Genomic DNA, 20,177 nt, shown 5'->3' on the forward strand with positions numbered 1-20,177 from the left:
TGGGGACCCCTAAAATAAAGGTGCCAGAGACCAAGGACCCCCAAAATAAAGGTGCCAGAGACCAGGGACCCCCAAAATAAAGGTGTCAGAGACCAAGGACCCCCAAAATAAAGGTGCCAGAGACCAGGGACCCCCAAAATAAAGGTGTCAGAGACCAGGGACCCCCAAAATAAAGGTGTCAGAGACCAAGGACCCCCAAAATAAAGGTGCCAGAGACCAGGGACCCCCAAAATAAAGGTGCCAGAGACCAGGGACCCCCAAAATAAAGGTGTCAGAGACCAGGGACCCCCAAAATAAAGGTGCCAGAGACCAGGGACCCCCAAAATAAAGGTGTCAGAGACCAAGGAACCCCAAAATAAAGGTGCCAGAGACCAGGGACCCCCAAAATAAAGGTGTCAGAGACCAGGGACCCCCAAAATAAAGGTGTCAGAGACCAAGGACCCCCAAAATAAAGGTGCCAGAGACCAAGGACCCCCAAAATAAAGGTGCCAGAGACCAGGGACCCCCAAAATAAAGGTGCCAGAGACCAGGGACCCCCAAAATAAAGGTGTCAGAGACCGGAGACCCCCCTGGACCTGAAGGTGGCTGAACAGACAGGAACATTCTAGAATAGTCATGTGGAGACAAGGCCGTCCTTAAGGGGGATAACTGGGAGAGCTAACTGGGGCCCAGCCGAACTGGGGGCCAGAAAGATCATGGTCCACTGTAAAGCTAATCTGTGGTAAATCAGGGTTCCCGCGGATCCTTAAAAAGTCTTAAAAGGCATTGAATTCATGAATCTAAAGATAAGGCCTTAATTCGCATTAAAATGTCTTAATCTTTCAAAAGTCTTAAAAAATATGAACACATGAAAAGTAGGATTTTATGATTGTAAATCGTCTCAATTCTCAAAATAAATGGTAACATTTATTTTTAAAAATAATTTACTGAATGACTCTCGTGGTAACATCGCGCAGTAACGATAGCGGAACCAACGAAACAGTGATGTGGTTGCAGCCGGGACTCTTACAGCAGATGCACGTCGTTCATGTAGCATAAATTCAGCCAATGTTGGCTGTCCAACCAAGATTTTTCTCCATGGCTGAAAGCGGTACCAGCAGGCCGCCCCTGCCTGGATGGAAACTACCACAGCGCCAGGGCCTCATGGTGGGGGCTCACTCTGGACGTCAGTCCGGCGTTTGTATGATAAATATGATTGAGGTAGTGTATATACAGTGTTGGCCAAACAGAGACTTTACCTGGTCCTTACGTTAGTACATCAACCCTCCAGCGCGCTCGCTCTCCTGACGCTTGCAGCACAGAAACTCTAAGCACGTCTGTCCTGAATATCCACCCGTTATTCTGCAGCCTCTCTTGTCCAAAGTCAGCTCCTGCTGTCCTTTAGTTTGGGAATTTATGGTAAAACTCCATTTATACCATGGTCTTGGTGAGTACTCGATTCTGATTGGCTCTGGAAATTCCATTGGTGTCCATTAACTTCTGATATACGGAAAAAAAAAATCTGTTCACTGTTCCAAATTAATGCGCAGCAGCTGTTGGCCGTTCCTCTGTTAGGAGTAACCATAGCAACCTGACACAGTCATGTCTGAGCAGGGAGTACAGCGCTGCCAGCCTAAAAGCCTATAGACATCAACGCCACTTTACTGACATAAATAAGACCACAGGCTCCAGGTCAGAGAGCTGTAACCTGACCTGGAAGCTTTTATAACCATAACATGAAGGCTAAATAAACATGAATATGTAGCTAATGTGCTCTCAGCTGTAATGAGAGCTTCTGTTCTGTGTTTACATGTAAATGAGCAGCGACAGTAGCCACCAGTGCGCTGGATATATGTGACAAAATGCGCATGTGCGGTGTGTCTATTGACGTGTGTCAATAAAGTTTTCTCCCTCTCAGAGAGAGAGAGATCCAGTTAGAGCAGAGCGGATGTCCCGCTGTGTGATTATTCCTCCGTTAATAACTCGGTCTAGTTCTGGATGTTTGTTAGAAACGCTGAGCAAACCGACTCTAACAGACGTACGTCTTCTCTCCATCACCTTAACTCTGAGAGGTGAGTGTCGCTAAAACTCACTTCCTCCTGTTCTAACTGCCGTAAACTGTTGTCAGAAGATTCAAATAACACAAACAAAAGAAAAGACGCCATTATGTCTGTGTAGAGCCAAAGGATCTTCTGATAAACCGTCACGATAATATCAGATAAATATTGACGTGTCTGAAGGACAGTCAGCACCTGCAGGGCGTGGACAGCTCTGGTTCACGTCTGTGACCTCGAAGTGCTGAAGGAGGGATTATTCAAACAGCTAAATCTGAGATTTTCATCAGATGACTGTTCATGTCACCTTACAGGTTATAGTCTGATCACATGACTCATATCTATGGCCCGTCCTATTTACTGGAGTAGTGAATAACGTTTACATTCCCTAAGGACGTTACGGGATTGGAATGGCTATTCCAGTTATTAGTCAGGCCCTCAGGCGTTGCTAGGGGAAAGAAGTTGTTGTAGTAAAACTTTCTATTTTGATCACAAAACGTATGAATGATAAATTAGTAGCTTTATTAATTATTTTTGTTGGCAAGTGACCACGGTATAAGCGGGTTAATGCCCGACGAGGTGTCCAATTATCAGGGATTAATGGATGGTGCGGAGGCAACCGTCCTTCGCGTCGTCCATTAATCCCTGATAATTGGACACCTGGTCAGCCATTAACCCTGACAAAGCTCCACACTGGTTCTAATTGATGTCCAAGAACCTCCTCGATCAGCTGTTTGAAAAATCAGATCGCAGGTGAAAAAAATAAAGACAACGTATATTTTAAGGTGACACAATAAAACAAAGCCTACTGATGAAGACAGAAACATAGTGAGGAAGATACAGCAGCAAAACGGATGAGCCGCTGTCTGTGGGTACAGGGGTGTGTCTGTGAGGGGGTGAGGGGTACAGGGGTGTGTCTGGGGGTGAGGGGTACAGGGGTGTGTCTGAGGGGTACAGGGGTGTGTCTGGGGGTGAGGGGAACAGGGGTGTGTCTGAGGGGTACAGGGGTGTGTCTGGGGGGGGTGAGGGGTACAGGGGTGTGTCTGAGGGGGGGTGAGGGGTACAGGGGTGTGTCTGGGGGGGTGAGGGGTACAGGGGTGGGTCTGTGGGGGGGTGAGGGGTACAGGGGTGTGTCTGGGGGTGAGGGGTACAGGGTGTGTCTGAGGGTACAGGGGTGTGTCTGGGGGTGAGGGGTACAGGGGTGTGTCTGAGGGGTACAGGGGTGTGTCTGGGGGTGAGGGTACAGGGGTGTGTCTGAGGGGTACAGGGGTGTGTCTGGGGGGTGAGGGGTACAGGGGTGTGTCTGGGGGGGTGAGGGGTACAGGGGTGTGTCTGAGGGGGGGTGAGGGGTACAGGGGTGTGTCTGAGGGGGGGTGAGGGGTACAGGGGTGTGTCTGGGGGGGGTGGGGGGTACAAGGGTGTGTCTGGGGGGGTGAGGGGTACAGGGGTGTGTCTGGGGGGGGTGAGGGGTACAGGGGTGTGTCTGGGGGGGGTGGGGGGTACAGGGGTGTGTCTGGGGGGGTGAGGGGGTAAGATCACTGGTTTATGTTAGTTTAATTCTGAGTAAACCCAGTAAAACAGTTAAAATGTGGGATTAATGTTATGATGAAGAAACTGAAAAGGTCAGGTAGATGTTAAACTGTTGTCTTTATTACAAGGAATGAGATCACTGACAGCGATGATCAGTTCTGGGACCTTTTTCCAGATAAAGGTCAGTTTTGCTGTAAGCCACAGGGCTGTGGTAGGTTTTGGTGTGCTATCTTTGATGATGACTCAGTTTGAACTAACTCAGGCAAAACTGCAATTTGCACAGACCCTGTACGTGTTACTGTAACACTGAGATGGTGTGTGTGTGTGTGTGTGTGTGTGAGAGTGTGTGTGGGGGGGCCTCACTTCTGGGTACCAGCCAATGTGTTTGAGGCCATTTGTGTCTGCTGTGAAGTTGGTCTTAAATGATGTTTCACATGGCATTAAAAAGTCTGGAGTTTACCAGGGCTCATCACAGAAACAAATATCTATTTCATTCATTTGTGCAGGAAGTAGCCATATCCTTTTGATCAAAACAAAATACATCAAAAATAGCTAAAATGGGTTAATAATGGAGAAAAACTGTGGAAAAGGTGGTGAAATGGGATTTTAAAAGTAGCAGAAATGGGTTAGAAATGCCAAAAATTAGATAAAAATGGCAAAAAATAACCCAAAAAATTGGTTAAAGTGGCAAAAATGGGCATATGAAGTGGTAAAAGGGGATTAAAAAGTGGCTGAAATGGTGTTAAAGTTCCAAAAAAAGGTTAAAATTTGGTGAAATGGGATGAGAAATTGATACAGAATGGCAAAAAAGGGTGAGCTGAGGCAGAAATGGTAAGAAATGGGTTAAACTGGCAAAAATGGGCGTGTAAAATTGTGAAATGTGGCGTAAAAAGTGGTGAAAGGGTTTAAAACTGAGAAAAAATGGGTTTTAAGTTACAAAAATGTGTTAAAATTCGGCCAAATTTGTGTTTAGAGGCAACAGTGTCATTAAAAATGATCCTTCGTTTTTAAAGGCATCTGGAGACCCCCTCTCAGTGTCTCACGACCCCTAATGGGGTCCCGACCCCAACGTTGAGAACCCCTGTCTTAGAGTAAAAGCAGTCTGATTTAATGTGAGTGTAGAAATCCTCTAAACTTGAAGTGGTTCTTGATGCACAGAGAATTTTTAAAGCCATAGTTTCAGAGAGGTGCGTAAACCTCTGAGAGTCACTCCAGCGGGTAAAGTCTGGGCTCTAGTTTTCTACAGTGAAGCTCTCCAGTCAGAAACCTTTGGAAAACCACTAGGAACTCTGATGATCAATGATCATTCCAGGTGACTCTACTGCAGGGGTCCTCAAATGGCGGCTCTCGGGCCACTTCCGGCCCACCAGCAGGTGTCATCTGGCCCACCAGACATTTGGGGGAAAAAGACTGAAATTTTAAAAAATCTATTAATTTTTAATTTTTACCCTCTTAGGTGTTTAAAATACAAATGTTGACTCATTTATCGTGATCTTTCTATAGTTATAGCGAGGAAAGGTCGTTCTACCATGCAGTAAATGAGTTAGGTATGGTTGAACTCTCTCTAGAGCAGGGAGGAGCATCATTAATAGACAGCAGACTGCTTCATCACCTCAGCTCTGCTAACAGGCTGCCCAAAAAGAGGCTGATACAGACTGTATGACTTTAAAGACTGAAGGAGGATTTATTGTCTAATATTGATTATTTTGTTGAAGATGAAAAATTTAACCCCGTGAACAGCTGCACAGACTCTCATGAGTCCAGCCCTGCCTGCACCTCTGACAGGTTTCTGCATCTCAGGCCTGAACAAATATCAGAGGTTTTTAAGCGTGTAAAACCAAACTCCTCTCCCTGTGTGGGATTACAACAGCTGCTCTCAGGACAGCAAACACTGTCCCTGCATAAATGTCCATCAGCCACAAACGCAGACATCGTATCTCTCTTTGGTGATTCAGTTCAATGTCAGCCTGATTTAATCCATAATATTAACTAATTAACTAACATTAACTACATTTATTTACAGACAATTTCATTTTATGTCAACTAGACGTGCCGTTATATTCTGGACATAACGGGACATGGTTTATAAATCCTATGTGTATTTAACTCCAGGTCTCATCAAAAAATGGTAAAAATGACTCTCATGATAATAAAACACATTGTTTATAACTGAAAATGTAACCTGGACACAGGCTGTCCTGTGACATGAGAGGTCGGCATTTTTGGTCTTGGTGCAGCACTCACTGACGTAATTACGCACGGAGATGCACCACGTCATGTATGACTCATGTATGACACGCAGGGAAGTCAGGGGGTTTAGAGAGAACGGAAGAACGACTGTTGAGGCTCAGACGTGCTTTTAAGTCCAGTTTTCACTCAGTAGCTGAGGTGAGGACTCTCCTTCTGCTCTCATCCTAGGTCGGTGAAATAATCCCTCAGTAGCTGAGGTGAGGACTCTCCTTCTGCTCTCATCCTAGGTCGGTGAAATAATCCCTCAGTAGCTGAGGTGAGGACTCTCCTTCTGCTCTCATCCTAGGTCGGTGAAATAATCCCTCAGTAGCTGAGGTGAGGACTCTCCTGCTCTCATCCTAGGTCGGTGAAATAATCCCTCAGTAGCTGAGGTGAGGACTCTCCTTCTGCTCTCATCCTAGGTCGGTGAAATAATCCCTCAGTAGCTGAGGTGAGGACTCTCCTTCTGCTCTCATCCTAGGTCGGTGAAATAATCCCTCAGTAGCTGAGGTGAGGACTCTCCTTCTGCTCTCATCCTAGGTCGGTGAAATAATCCCTCAGTAGCTGAGGTGAGGACTCTCCTGCTCTCATCCTAGGTCGGTGAAATAATCCTCAGTAGCTGAGGTGAGGACTCTCCTGCTCTCATCCTAGGTCGGTGAAATAATCCCTCAGTAGCTGAGGTGAGGACTCTCCTGCTCTCATCCTAGGTCGGTGAAATAATCCCTCAGTAGCTGAGGTGAGGACTCTCCTGCTCTCATCCTAGGTCGGTGAAATAATCCCTCAGTAGCTGAGGTGAGGACTCTCCTTCTGCTCTCATCCTAGGTCGGTGAAATAATCCCTCAGTAGCTGAGGTGAGGACTCTCCTGCTCTCATCCTAGGTCGGTGAAATAATCCCTCAGTAGCTGAGGTGAGGACTCTCCTGCTCTCATCCTAGGTCGGTGAAATAATCCCTCAGTAGCTGAGGTGAGGACTCTCCTTCTGCTCTCATCCTAGGTCGGTGAAATAATCCCTCAGTAGCTGAGGTGAGGACTCTCCTGCTCTCATCCTAGGTCGGTGAAATAATCCCTCAGTAGCTGAGGTGAGGACTCTCCTGCTCTCATCCTAGGTCGGTGAAATAATCCCTCAGTAGCTGAGGTGAGGACTCTCCTGCTCTCATCCTAGGTCGGTGAAATAATCCCTCAGTAGCTGAGGTGAGGACTCTCCTTCTGCTCTCATCCTAGGTCGGTGAAATAATCCCTCAGTAGCTGAGGTGAGGACTCTCCTGCTCTCATCCTAGGTCGGTGAAATAATCCCTCAGTAGATGAGGTGAGGACTCTCCTGCTCTCATCCTAGGTCGGTGAAATAATCCCTCAGTAGCTGAGGTGAGGACTCTCCTTCTGCTCTCATCCTAGGTCGGTGAAATAATCCCTCAGTAGCTGAGGTGAGGACTCTCCTGCTCTCATCCTAGGTCGGTGAAATAATCCCTCAGTAGCTGAGGTGAGGACTCTCCTGCTCTCATCCTAGGTCGGTGAAATAATCCCTCAGTAGCTGAGGTGAGGACTCTCCTTCTGCTCTCATCCTAGGTCGGTGAAATAATCCCTCAGTAGCTGAGGTGAGGACTCTCCTGCTCTCATCCTAGGTCGGTGAAATAATCCCTCAGTAGCTGAGGTGAGGACTCTCCTGCTCTCATCCTAGGTCGGTGAAATAATCCCTCAGTAGCTGAGGTGAGGACTCTCCTGCTCTCATCCTAGGTCGGTGAAATAATCCTCAGTAGCTGAGGTGAGGACTCTCCTTCTGCTCTCATCCTAGGTCGGTGAAATAATCCTCAGTAGCTGAGGTGAGGACTCTCCTGCTCTCATCCTAGGTCGGTGAAATAATCCTCAGTAGATGAGGTGAGGACTCTCCTGCTCTCATCCTAGGTCGGTGAAATAATCCTCAGTAGCTGAGGTGAGGACTCTCCTTCTGCTCTCATCCTAGGTCGGTGAAATAATCCTCAGTAGCTGAGGTGAGGACTCTCCTGCTCTCATCCTAGGTCGGTGAAATAATCCTCAGTAGCTGAGGTGAGGACTCTCCTGCTCTCATCCTAGGTCGGTGAAATAATCCTCAGTAGCTGAGGTGAGGACTCTCCTGCTCTCATCCTAGGTCGGTGAAATAATCCCTCAGTAGCTGAGGTGAGTACTCTCCTTCTGCTCTCATCCTAGGTCGGTGAAATAATCCCTCAGTAGCTGAGGTGAGGACTCTCCTGCTCTCATCCTAGGTCGGTGAAATAATCCCTCAGTAGCTGAGGTGAGGACTCTCCTGCTCTCATCCTAGGTCGGTGAAATAATCCCTCAGTAGCTGAGGTGAGGACTCTCCTGCTCTCATCCTAGGTCGGTGAAATAATCCCTCAGTAGCTGAGGTGAGGACTCTCCTTCTGCTCTCATCCTAGGTCGGTGAAATAATCCCTCAGTAACTGAGGTGAGGACTCTCCTTCTGCTCTCATCCTAGGTCGGTGAAATAATCCCTCAGTAGCTGAGGTGAGGACTCTCCTTCTGCTCTCATCCTAGGTCGGTGAAATAATCCTCAGTAGCTGAGGTGAGGACTCTCCTTCTGCTCTCATCCTAGGTCGGTGAAATAATCCCTCAGTAGCTGAGGTGAGGACTCTCCTTCTGCTCTCATACTAGGTCGGTGAAATAATACCTCAGTAGCAGAGGTGAGGACTCTCCTGCTCTCATCCTAGGTCGGTGAAATAATCCCTCAGTAGCTGAGGTGAGGACTCTCCTTCTGCTCTCATCCTAGGTCGGTGAAATAATCCCTCAGTAGCTGAGGTGAGGACTCTCCTGCTCTCATCCTAGGTCGGTGAAATAATCCCTCAGTAGCTGAGGTGAGGACTCTCCTTCTGCTCTCATCCTAGGTCGGTGAAATAATCCCTCAGTAGCTGAGGTGAGGACTCTCCTTCTGCTCTCATCCTAGGTCGGTGAAATAATCCCTCAGTAGCTGAGGTGAGGACTCTCCTTCTGCTCTCATCCTAGGTCGGTGAAATAATCCCTCAGTAGCTGAGGTGAGGACTCTCCTTCTGCTCTCATCCTAGGTCGGTGAAATAATCCCTCAGTAGCTGAGGTGAGGACTCTCCTTCTGCTCTCATCCTAGGTCGGTGAAATAATCCCTCAGTGGATGAGGGTTCATGGCTCTTTGAGCAGAAACAGAGCAGCAGTCAGGGAAACATCCCAGCAGCAGCCTGCTCTCTCTCTCATTGTAGGCTAGCATCCCTCCTGACTGAAGGATAGGTGACTCTGGTCCTGATGGTTTTTGGTTTATTTTAACTTGAAAAGTCAACAGATTGTAGTTGCAGAAGTCCCAGACGCTTTAAAATTCACCGTAAGAGCTGAATGTCTGCAGGAGAGGTGCTCGGTCTACACTTTCTACCGTAGCTCTCTTTGTTCACGTTACTCCGCTAACTTCTCACTGTGGTTGTGTTACTTCAGTCACTTCCTTTCTGGCGCTTTCAAAGTAAAAGTCTGCTACTGTTAAACAGTAATTAAAGTTACCTCAGCTTAAATCAATACAAAACGTAGAAAATAACCCATTACAGAAGGCTCCACCTGTAGAAACGCTTACGGCTAAATGTGGTTACTTACTCTCTCTCTGGACTCTGCCCTGATCCCAGGTTGGCTGAAATAATCCCAGGGTCTGCTCAGATATTGTGGACAGCAGGTTGCCATGCTGAATGAATGTTTATAATGAATATTCCAGTCTTGTAAGTTTAGCATCAGTGGGTCTTAAAAATGCTAAAAATGTCACCTGATACAAGGACAGCATGACTGACCTGTTTAGATTACTAGCAAATAAATCCTCTGTCTAAAGTAGCTAATTAAGCCTTACTCTGTGTGTGTGTGTGTGTGTGTGTGTGTGTGTGTGTATACCCTCTTCTACTGACTGAAATATTGAAGTAGTCATCAGTCACATCTGGAACAGCATCTTCAGCATGAACACTGCGTTGTTGTTGAGGTGAAAGTGTAGACTGAAACTGTCCTGAAGGTCAGATGGTTTCTAGGATTATCATGAAGGTTAATCCTCAGAGTCTGGATTTTAGAGCCAGCAGATTTTTGCTGAACAGGAGAAAGGAGCTGTTCTCTCATTGTTAAACTAGGAGGGAGACTCAGCCCTCGCTGCTTTCAGCCAGTCTGGATGATGAATGAGAAATGCTGCTCCTGTTTTACATAAATGAATAAATCAGACTTTATTTGTCTCGTTGATGTTCAGATTTTAAAAAATAAATCCATAAAAAAACTCAGTGAAGCTGTAGCCTTCATATTTGTGCTTTTAGTGGTTCCAGTTTTTCTGTTTCTAACAAAAGGCCGGAGCGTATTAATGAACGTAAATGTAAATACATTGATAAACTGCTGATTTCATCTGTAGTCCACTGGCAGGAACACAAACACTGAAATATGAACCACAGCATGAAGGTCACAGCCTCACCAGGCATGGAAAACATTTTTATTTTGTGATTATGGGTTTAAAATCGAACAGTCTGAAAGCACTAATGCTTCTGTTTGTTGATTTGCTTTTCTACATTTTTAAAACGGTCATTTGGAACAAAGAATCTTAGTTTTGGTTTTGTTATTTCAACTTAAAATGATTTATTCTTATGAAATATACAGACGTTACCTATCCGTCTGTGTGATTAACAGTCAGACTATGAGTTTGACCACGATTAAAACTTTTATTTTTAAAATCCTACCGTCTCTAAAATAGAGGAAATGTCACTTCTAATGTCCTCATAACAGCTGTGTTTGTTTAGGACACACTTTTTAAATGTTTTATTTACATAAAGACATTATTTATTTTAGGTTTCACTCTTCTTGCTTCCTGGGCTCTCACATTTGTGAAATCCTTTTTTAATGTAATTTTCTCTACTGTCTGAGATATAAAGTGGTTGTTTAAAGACTGTAATAATTATTTTAAATGAGTTTGATATTAGAATAAACAGAAATGAACCAGTCAGTGGAGGTTTCATTGATAATGTTATTTTATAAATCATTGTTTGTATTAAAGGCTGTGATTGGTAAGGAATAATGATATTTAGGATTGTGATGGGTGAACTGTTTCAGAAATAATCCAGTTTTATCTTTTTTAACTTTATGTGCTAATTATTTAACTTTTCTGTTTATTTCTTCACTTTGTGAGTTTTAAGCTTGTGTTTTATTCTGAGCCATGATTCTAGAATAAATAAAGGTTTAATAAACCGATCATGGTGTTTCTGTGTCTTAAAACCAGTAGAGGCAATGGAGAGCCACTGTTCAACTATTTTTTCTTCTTTGTTAAAATAGTAATGTGATTTTTTTTCCAGGTTAAATAATCTTCTGTTAGGACTCCAGATTCATGTTCAGCTTTTCTGGAGCATGGTGGAGACAGAAAAGCTGAAAATGTCCACATGGAAGTCAAAGTTTATCAGTTTGAACATTCGTTTATTTCCGTTGTGTTGCATTCAGCTGTATAAATGTTGAGAGGGATTTGTAAAACGCTGAATTCTGCTCACAGTGTCCCAACTTTTTTGGAACGTGTTGCAGGTATAAAATATGTCTATTGAATAAAGGCTGAAAAACGCTGAATTCTGCTCACAGCGTCCCAACTTTTTTGGAACGTGTTGCAGGTATAAAATATGTCTATTGAATAAAGGCTGAAAAACGCTGAATTCTGCTCACAGTGTCCCAACTTTTTTGGAACGTGTTGCAGGTATAAAATATGTCTATTGAATAAAGGCTGAAAAACGCTGAATTCTGCTCACAGCGTCCCAACTTTTTTGGGATCAGGATGTGAACCTTTTGTCGGTTAAAATCAAGTATAAACTTTTCTAATTACGCTAAGGACGGTCACTTCACAGGAGCCTCATCATGTTTGGTCCAAAACAGTTAAAAAAAAAGCGATCATCGAAAACAGAAAAACAGGTCCGAGAAGGAGAGGGAGCTTTTCGAGCTGTCCCTGAACGCCCCATCATGGGAGCTAACGGTACACAGGGGAGCAGAGCTTTGTGTTTAAAAGGCGGGAAAAGAGGCGGTTTGAAGTTAGAAATGGATGTAATGATGGTGGTGGTGGTCCTGGGGACAGGGACGATGGTCTACAGCGGTGAGTTTCAGATCTAGAACCGTTTTATGAGTCCGTTAAAGACGCTGTGACGTCAGTAGAAACAGGACGTTTGTTTATTGTTTAAGGCCTTCAGTGAAGAGGCTTTCTGTAGGTTAGCATTTAATATAAAGCTGTTGGTTTAGTCTCTAAACATGTTCATGTTCTCTTTACATGTTCATGTTCTCTTTACATGTTCATGTTCTCTATACATGTTCATGTTCTCTATACATGTTCATGTTCTCCATACATGTTCATGTTCTCCATACATGTTCATGTTCTCTATACATGTTCATGTTCTCTATACATGTTCATGTTCTCTATACATGTTCATGTTCTCCATACATGTTCATGTTCTCTATACATGTTCATGTTCTCTTTACATGTTCATGTTCTCCATACATGTTCATGTTCTCTTTACATGTTCATGTTCTCTATACATGTTCATGTTCTCTTTACATGTTCATGTTCTCCATACATGTTCATGTTCTCTATACATGTTCATGTTCTCTGTACATGTTCATGTTCTCTTTACATGTTCATGTTCCCTATACATGTTCATGTTCTCTTTACATGTTCATGTTCTCCATACATGTTCATGTTCTCTGTACATGTTCATGTTCTCTTTACATGTTCATGTTCTCTTTACATGTTCATGTTCTCTATACATGTTCATGTTCTCTTTACATGTTCATGTTATCCATACATGTTCATGTTCTCTTTACATGTTCATGTTCTCTATACATGTTCATGTTCTCTTCACATGTTCATGTTCTCCATACATGTTCATGTTCTCTATACATGTTCATGTTCTCTGTACATGTTCATGTTCTCTTTACATGTTCATGTTCTCTTTACATGTTCATGTTCTCTATACATGTTCATGTTCTCTTTACATGTTCATGTTCTCCATACATGTTCATGTTCTCTATACATGTTCATGTTCTCTTTACATGTTCATGTTCTCCATACATGTTCATGTTCTCTATACATGTTCATGTTCTCTTTACATGTTCATGTTCTCCATACATGTTCATGTTCTCTATACATGTTCATGTTCTCTGTACATGTTCATGTTCTCTTTACATGTTCATGTTCTCCATACATGTTCATGTTCTCTATACATGTTCATGTTCTCCGTACATGTTCATGTTCTCCATACATGTTCATGTTCTCTATACATGTTCATGTTCTCTATACATGTTCATGTTCTCTGTACATGTTCATGTTCTCTATACATGTTCATGTTATCCATACATGTTCATGTTCTCTATACATGTTCATGTTCTCTATACATGTTCATGTTCTTTATACATGTTCATGTTCTCTATACATGTTCATGTTCTCTATACATGTTCATGTTCTTTATACATGTTCATGTTCTCTGTACATGTTCATGTTCTCTATACATGTTCATGTTCTCTTTACATGTTCATGTTCTCTATACATGTTCATGTTCTCTGTACATGTTCATGTTCTCTTTACATGTTCATGTTATCCATACATGTTCATGTTCTCTATACATGTTCATGTTCTCTTTACATGTTCATGTTCTCTATACATGTTCATGTTCTCTTTACATGTTCATGTTCTCTATACATGTTCATGTTCTCTGTACATGTTCATGTTCTCTTTACATGTTCATGTTCTCTTTACATGTTCATGTTCTCTATACATGTTCATGTTCTCTGTACATGTTCATGTTCTCTTTACATGTTCATGTTCTCTTTACATGTTCATGTTCTCTATACATGTTCATGTTCTCTTTACATGTTCATGTTATCCATACATGTTCATGTTCTCTATACATGTTCATGTTCTCTTTACATGTTCATGTTCTCTATACATGTTCATGTTCTCTTTACATGTTCATGTTCTCTATACATGTTCATGTTCTCTTCACATGTTCATGTTCTCCATACATGTTCATGTTCTCTATACATGTTCATGTTCTCTGTTCATGTTCATGTTCTCTTTACATGTTCATGTTCTCTTTACATGTTCATGTTCTCTTTACATGTTCATGTTCTCCATACATGTTCATGTTCTCCATACATGTTCATGTTCTCTATACATGTTCATGTTCTCTTTACATGTTCATGTTCTCCATACATGTTCATGTTCTCTTTACATGTTCATGTTCTCTGTACATGTTCATGTTCTCTTTACATGTTCATGTTCTCTTTACATGTTCATGTTCTCTATACATGTTCATGTTCTCTGTACATGTTCATCTTCTCTTTACATGTTCATGTTCTCCATACATGTTCATGTTCTCTATACATGTTCATGTTCTCCGTACATGTTCATGTTCTCCATACATGTTCATGTTCTCTATACATGTTCATGTTCTCTATACATGTTCATGTTCTCTGTACATGTTCATGTTCTCTATACATGTTCATGTTCTCTATACATGTTCATGTTCTCTTTACATGTTCATGTTCTCCATACATGTTTATGTTCTCTATACATGTTCATGTTCTCTGTACATGTTCATCTTCTCTTTACATGTTCATGTTCTCCATACATGTTCATGTTCTCTATACATGTTCATGTTCTCCGTACATGTTCATGTTCTCCATACATGTTCATGTTCTCTATACATGTTCATGTTCTCTATACATGTTCATGTTCTCTGTACATGTTCATGTTCTCTATACATGTTCATGTTCTCTATACATGTTCATGTTCTCTTTACATGTTCATGTTCTCCATACATGTTTATGTTCTCTATACATGTTCATGTTCTCTATACATGTTCATGTTCTCTATACATGTTCATGTTCTCTTTACATGTTCATGTTCTCCATACATGTTCATGTTCTCTATACATGTTCATGTTCTCTGTACATGTTCATGTTCTCTTTACATGTTCATGTTCTCTATACATGTTCATGTTCTCTTTACATGTTCATGTTCTCCATACATGTTCATGTTCTCTATACATGTTCATGTTCTCTGTACATGTTCATGTTCTCTTTACATGTTCATGTTCTCTTTACATGTTCATGTTCTCTATACATGTTCATGTTCTCTTTACATGTTCATGTTATCCATACATGTTCATGTTCTCTATACATGTTCATGTTCTCTTTACATGTTCATGTTCTCTATACATGTTCATGTTCTCTTCACATGTTCATGTTCTCCATACATGTTCATGTTCTCTATACATGTTCATGTTCTCTGTACATGTTCATGTTCTCTTTACATGTTCATGTTCTCTTTACATGTTCATGTTCTCTATACATGTTCATGTTCTCTTTACATGTTCATGTTCTCTATACATGTTCATGTTCTCTTTACATGTTCATGTTCTCTATACATGTTCATGTTCTCTTTACATGTTCATGTTCTCTATACATGTTCATGTTCTCTATACATGTTCATGTTCTCTTTACATGTTCATGTTATCCATACATGTTCATGTTCTCTATACATGTTCATGTTCTCTTTACATGTTCATGTTCTCTATACATGTTCATGTTCTCTTTACATGTTCATGTTCTCTATACATGTTCATGTTCTCTATACATGTTCATGTTCTCTATACATGTTCATGTTCTCTTTACATGTTCATGTTCTCTATACATGTTCATGTTCTCCATACATGTTTATGTTCTCTATACATGTTCATGTTCTCCGTACATGTTCATGTTCTCCATACATGTTTATGTTCTCTATACATGTTCATGTTCTCCGTACATGTTCATGTTCTCTGTACATGTTTATGTTCTCTATACATGTTCATGTTCTCTATACATGTTCATGTTCTCTATACACGTTCATGTTCTCTATACACGTTCATGTTCTCTATACACGTTCATGTTCTCCATACATGTTTATGTTCTCTATACATGTTCATGTTCTCCGTACATGTTCATGTTCTCTGTACATGTTCATGTTCTCTATACATGTTCATGTTCTCTATACATGTTCATGTTCTCCATACATGTTTATGTTCTCTATACATGTTCATGTTCTCCGTACATGTTCATGTTCTCCATACATGTTTATGTTCTCTATACATGTTCATGTTCTCCGTACATGTTCATGTTCTCTGTACATGTTCATGTTCTCTATACATGTTCATGTTCTCTATACATGTTCATGTTCTCTATACATGTTCATGTTCTCTATACACGTTCATGTTCTCTATACACGTTCATGTTCTCTATACACGTTCATGTTCTCTATACATGTTCATGTTCTCTATACATGTTCATGTTCTCTGTACATGTTCATGTTCTCTATACATGTTCATGTTCTCTATACATGTTCATGTTCTCTATACATGTTCATGTTCTCTTTACATGTTCATGTTCTCCATACATGTTTATGTTCTCTATACATGTTCATGTTCTCTTTACATGTTCATGTTCTCCATACATGTTTATGTTCTCTATACATGTTCATGTTCTCTATACATGTTCATGTTCGCTTTACATGTTCATGTTCTCTTTACATGTTCATGTTCTCTATACATGTTCATGTTCTCTATACATGTTCATGTTCTCTTTACATGTTCATCTTCTCTTTACATGTTCATGTTCTCTTTACATGTCCATGTTCTCTTTACATGTTCATGTTCTCTTTACATGTTCATGTTCTCTTTACATGTTCATGTTTTAGTCTCTATACATGTTCATGTTCTTTATACATGTTCATGTTTTAGTATCTATACATGTTCATGTTCTCTATACATGTTCATGTTCTCTTTACATGTTCATGTTCTCTTTACATGTTCATGTTCTCCATACATGTTTATGTTCTCTATACATGTTCATGTTCTCTTTACATGTTCATGTTCTCCATACATGTTTATGTTCTCTATACATGTTCATGTTCTCTATACATGTTCATGTTCTCTATACATGTTCATGTTCTCTTTACATGTTCATGTTCTCCATACATGTTTATGTTCTCTATACATGTTCATGTTCTCTATACATGTTCATGTTCTCTATACATGTTCATGTTCTCTATACATGTTCATGTTCGCTTTACATGTTCATGTTCTCTTTACATGTTCATGTTCTCTATACATGTTCATGTTCTCTGTACATGTTCATGTTCTCTTTACATGTTCATGTTTTAGTCTCTTTACATGTTCATGTTTTAGTCTCTGTACATGTTCATGTTTTAGTCTCTATACATGTTCATGTTCTCCATACATGTTCATGTTCTCTATACATGTTCATGTCCTCTATACATGTTCATGTCCTCTATACATGTTCATGTTCATGTTCTCTGTACATGTTCATGTTCTCTTTACATGTTCATGTCCTCTATACATGTTCATGTCCTCTATACATGTTCATGTCCTCTATACATGTTCATGTTCATGTTCTCTGTACATGTTCATGTTCTCTTTACATGTTCATGTCCTCTATACATGTTCATGTTCATGTTCTCTGTACATGTTCATGTTCTCTTTACATGTTCATGTTCTCTTTACATGTTCATGTTCTCTATACATGTTCATGTTCTCTTTACATGTTCATGTTCTCTTTACATGTTCATGTTCTCTTTACATGTTCATGTTCTCTATACATGTTCATGTTCTCTATACATGTTCATGTTCTCTTTACATGTTCATGTTCTCTTTACATGTTCATGTTCTCTATACATGTTCATGTTCTCTTTACATGTTCATCTTCTCTTTACATGTTCATCTTCTCTTTACATGTTCATGTTCTCTTTACATGTTCATGTTCTCTTTACATGTTCATGTTCTCTATACATGTTCATGTTCTCTATACATGTTCATGTTCTCTTTACATGTTCATGTTCTCTTTACATGTTCATGTTCTCTATACATGTTCATGTTCTCTTTACATGTTCATGTTCTCTATACATGTTCATGTTCTCTATACATGTTCATGTTCTCTGTACATGTTCATGTTTTAGTCTCTATACATGTTCATGTTCTCTATACATGTTCATGTTCTCTTTACATGTTCATGTTCTCTATACATGTTCATGTTCTCTTTACATGTTCATGTTCTCTATACATGTTCATGTTCTCTTTACATGTTCATGTTCTCTATACATGTTCATGTTCTCTATACATGTTCATGTTCTCTGTACATGTTCATGTTTTAGTCTCTATACATGTTTATGTTCTCTATACATGTTCATGTTCTCTATACATGTTCATGTTCTCTATACATGTTCATGTTCTCTATACATTTTCATGTTCTCTGTACATGTTCATGTTTTAGTCTCTATACATGTTCATGTTCTCTATACATGTTCATGTTCTCTATACATGTTCATGTTCTCTATACATGTTCATGTTCTCTGTACATGTTCATGTTTTAGTCTCTATACATGTTCATGTTCTCTATACATGTTCATGTTCTCTGTACATGTTCATGTTTTAGTCTCTATACATGTTTATGTTCTCTATACATGTTCATGTTCTCTATACATGTTCATGTTCTCTATACATGTTCATGTTCTCTATACATGTTCATGTTCTCTATACATGTTCATGTTCTCTATACATGTTCATGTTCTCTATACATGTTCATGTTCTCTATACATGTTCATGTTCTTTATACATGTTCATGTTCTCTATACATGTTCATGTTCTTTATACATGTTCATGTTCTCTATACATGTTCATGTTCTTTATACATGTTCATGTTCTCTATACATGTTCATGTTCTCTATACATGTTCATGTTCTTTATACATGTTCATGTTCTCTATACATGTTCATGTTCTTTATACATGTTCATGTTCTCTATACATGTTCATGTTCTCTATACATGTTCATGTTTTAGTCTCTATACATGTTCATGTTCTCTATACATGTTCATGTTCTCCATACATGTTCATGTTCTCTATACATGTTCATGTTCTCTATACATGTTCATGTTCTCTTTACATGTTCATGTTCTCTATACATGTTCATGTTCTCTTTACATGTTCATCTTCTCTTTACATGTTCATGTTCTCTATACATGTTCATGTTCTCTGTACATGTTCATGTTCTCTATACATGTTCATGTTCTCCATACATGTTCATGTTCTCTGTACATGTTCATGTTTTAGTCTCTATACATGTTCATGTTCTCTATACATGTTCATGTTCTCTTTACATGTTCATGTTCTCTATACATGTTCATGTTCTCTATACATGTTCATCTTCTCTTTACATGTTCATGTTCTCTATACATGTTCATGTTCATGTTTTAGTCTCTATACATGTTCATGTTCTCCATACATGTTCATGTTCTCTGTACATGTTCATGTTTTAGTCTCTATACATGTTCATGTTCTCTATACATGTTCATGTTCTCCATACATGTTCATGTTCTCTGTACATGTTCATGTTTTAGTCTCTATACATGTTCATGTTCTCTATACATGTTCATGTTTTAGTCTCTATACATGTTCATGTTCTCTATACATGTTCATGTTTTAGTCTCTGTACATGTTCATGTTCTTTATACATGTTCATGTTCTCTATACATGTTCATGTTCTCTATACATGTTCATGTTTTAGTCTCTGTACATGTTCATGTTCTTTATACATGTTCATGTTCTCTATACATGTTCATGTTCTTTATACATGTTCATGTTTTAGTCTCTGTACATGTTCATGTTCTTTATACATGTTCATGTTTTAGTCTCTGTACATGTTCATGTTCTTTATACATGTTCATGTTTTAGTCTCTGTACATGTTCATGTTCTTTATACATGTTCATGTTTTAGTCTCTGTACATGTTCATGTTCTTTATACATGTTCATGTTTTAGTCTCTATACATGTTTATGTTCTCTATACATGTTCATGTTTTAGTCTCTGTACATGTTCATGTTCTCTTTACATGTTCATGTTCTCTATACATGTTCATGTTCTCTTTACATGTTCATGTTTTAGTCTCTATACATGTTCAAATAAGGAAACGTGTTAGCTCAGACACGGGTCGCTGTGAGTTTCCTGTTTTTAACATGACGTCAGCAACGTCAGCCTGGCATGGTATTATCCAGGTTTTCTGGTCTGACCCCCAGTATAACCAGCCCCCATATTTCTACTAGACCTGGTCCACCAGTTTATTTTATTTCATATTTTGACTTTTAAAACTCATTCATTTCAACTTTATCTCGTATTTTGACATTTTAAACTCACTATTTCAATGTTGATCTCTTATTTTGACTGTTAAAAATATGATTTTGAATTTTATCTCAGTTTTTGACTGTTAAAATTCAGGGTTTGAGTATTCTATCTCATATTTTGCCCTTTAAAAACATTACACATTTAAAAACATATTTTGACTTTAAATATCATG

This window comes from Cheilinus undulatus, linkage group 16 (genome assembly GCF_018320785.1).
Source record: "Cheilinus undulatus linkage group 16, ASM1832078v1, whole genome shotgun sequence".
Classification (NCBI taxonomy): Eukaryota; Metazoa; Chordata; class Actinopteri; order Labriformes; family Labridae; genus Cheilinus; species Cheilinus undulatus.